Here is a 2,946-nt window from a genome sequence, read left to right as displayed (position 1 = left end):
TAACAACGTTGTTGGATTCAAGAATTGTATTCACTTGACCCAACCAAGAACATGCAGTTATAGAATTTCTTCCAAATAACTCCATGATTTATTCCAAAAGTGAGGAGACCTCCTTGTCGTGTCAAGTTTGTCATCTGAAGTACATGCGAAAGATATACTCCTAACGTGAGAAAAGTGTTACTCTTTTCTATACATAGAGGTAGTATAAGTTTGGATGGCGATGATAGCATTCGATAAATCGAATATCTACATGTTTACTGAATACGGTTTGAATCAATATTGATTAAGAAAGATAAATTGGTTTGCAGAACTCTTCCAAGCATATATACTCGATTCTCTTTTCACTCAACATTAGTCTCACACGATCTCGCGACAAACATTCATAACAGACTCACTTACACTCTCAGTACACCTTACTCTCACATACATACATTCATTCACACACACACATGCTATCACCCTCACTCAAGCTCAAGGGGGCTGCAAGCGACTTGAGATTGCACATACCTTCATTCACACACACATTGACTGAAAGACAAGGCAGCAAATGTTGTTGCAGTAGTAGTGGATGTAAGAAAGCATCAACGACAGTAGGATATAGTAATTCTAAGAAGGTGCAATTGTTGTAGAATACACATAAAGCATACTGACAGTATCCGAAGTAGTTGGTGTTGCAGCTGGTTTAAGTACTTTGAGTAGGCCAGAAGTAGTAAAGAGAAGTAGCAGAAATCACATACCAATGACAAAGAGATGACCAAGCTGAAATTGTCGACTACGCTGTAGAACAACTCCATGTAAATGCCTCAGCTCCATTAAAGAAATTCAACGGAGAGTGTGCAAAGAACCAAAGTAGGCAGGCAACAACAAAAAATAGTTGATATAGCAGTGCAGGACTAGTTGGTGCAGAGAAAGGCAGAATCTAATGGTGTATACTCTTGAACTTCAACAAACCAACACATTACGAACAGATTCAACACATAGTTATCTATAGGGGCAGCAAAAGCAGTAGTTGTTGATGCAGGAGCAATGATAAGAAGAAGAATCACATAGCTGATAGCTGGAGCTGTTGTAGTAGTAGATAAAACAAAAAAATTCAGGCAACATTCAAAGCAGCAAACCAACATGTAGAATCACCTCATAACAACATATCTCATCATTCTCAGTATACCTCAGCATCTGAGAAGGCACAACTGTAGTGGTTGGAGCTGTTGAAGTTTGAGAAGTAATAAGCTGAAGATAACACTTGCAGATCCTAAACAAGTAGTTGAAAGAAGCTTCAAAACTGTGGCAAAAGAAGATTGAACCACTTATATGGAAGAAACCACAGAGAATAACAATGAACCACCAAGATATCTGCACTAGAGCTTGTTAAATAAAAGTATACTGTAAAGACAAAGATGTGGATCCCCTTGCAAATGTATCAACTTTAGAAGTACACATAATCCAATCAGCACTTGCAGAAATCTTAAGAACCAACTTACAATCCAATTTATTGTAAACTCTTATTGTAGTACTCATGAAGTACCATTATTATGCAGCAAAAGAAAGGAAGAACACTGAAAATGAGAAAAGATAAAGAACAACAGGATATACTCAGAATTGAGCACAGACTCATCAAGGACAACTTCAATCTGTACTTATATATCTCACCAATTTCAATTCCGAAACAGCATCCTCAGTTCCATCATTACACACACAAACCAACTCACTCACATACCACTACTGTGAGGACTGTACCAAAGTAACATTAAGAGGAGGAGCTAACCGAAGCAAAATTAAGCACTCAATGGTGCAGCAAACAATCAACACATACACGTACCCCAACATTCTACTGGATTTAAGAAGAATCTTTCCCCACTATTCAATGGAACAACATTAAGCTTCTTCCTAACTAACTATTGTAGCAGAAATAGGCATGCTCAGACCAAATAGATCCAGGAATCTGTACCAGTAGGATTTGATAAAAGAACTAGGTCAAAATCATACCAAGTTATGATGAAAACAGAATTTGCAGACGAAATTGAATTTTGTTGAGATAGTGATGTAGAAATTGAACACATGAGATCAAATCTAAAGTAATCTAAAGATTAAGATGGAGATTACCAGCAGAGATCCACATGATAGTTGATGAGGTAAGAGATTTCAATCCATACACCAACATGAGATTGAAATAACCAAGAGCTCAAACCCTAAAATTGAATTTTAGATCCAAAATACATGCTTAATCCTAATTGACGACGTTGCAGTAAGTATCAGGATCAAATCCAAACCTCACACCAAGAAATCACCAGTAGCAATTCTCCATACGAACTCCTTGAATCTTCACCTGAATTGAAGATGATGAAGAAGAACAGCAGAAGAAGAAATTGATAAAGAATTTAAGATTTAATCAGTGGAAGATAGGATCGATACCCTCGGAAACTCATGATTTCTAAGTCTGATACCATGATAGCATTCGATAAATCGAATGTCTACATGTTTACTGAATACGGTTTGAATCAATATTGATTAAGAAAGATAAATTGGTTTGCAGAACTCTTCCAAGCATATACACTCGATTCTCTTTTCACTCAACATTAGTCTCACACGTGCTCGCGACACACATTCATAACAGACTCACTTACACTCTCAAGAGACCTTACTCTCACATACATTCATTCACACACACATGCTATCAGGCGACTGTCATGATTATAGAGTCTGATGTTTATGATCTCTACATAAAAGAGTATCCAAAAACACCGAATATATGCACATTTTATATAATCAGATGTATGGTTTTGGTTGGTATCACCCAGGGCCGGTTCTAAAGGGGAGCAAGGTGTGCTCCCGCACAAGGCGTATCATTCGTGAAGGCGTATTTTTACGCAGTGTTCAGTATTGGGCCCAACTGATTCACTATCTTTTTTGGTTGGAATCGAACTAAAAAAAGCCCATCGGAAGTTG

At 37.5% G+C, this 2,946-nt stretch overlaps 1 long non-coding RNA gene across 1 annotated transcript; it reads right to left on the bottom strand.

Moving 5' to 3' along the window:
* Positions 1-253: 253 nt before the first annotated feature.
* On the bottom strand, positions 254-2,587 carry LOC113323732. Its single transcript, XR_003347793.1, has 2 exons — positions 2,104-2,587; positions 254-1,942 (listed from the first exon to the last, which is right to left on the bottom strand). It is a non-coding gene; the product is annotated as an uncharacterized LOC113323732 (long non-coding RNA).
* Positions 2,588-2,946: the final 359 nt, after the last annotated feature.

This window comes from Papaver somniferum, chromosome 11, assembly GCF_003573695.1.
Source record: "Papaver somniferum cultivar HN1 chromosome 11, ASM357369v1, whole genome shotgun sequence".
In the NCBI taxonomy this organism is placed as follows: domain Eukaryota; kingdom Viridiplantae; phylum Streptophyta; class Magnoliopsida; order Ranunculales; family Papaveraceae; genus Papaver; species Papaver somniferum.
Note: the sequence above shows the minus strand (reverse complement) of the source record. Positions and strands in the feature narration are given on the sequence as shown.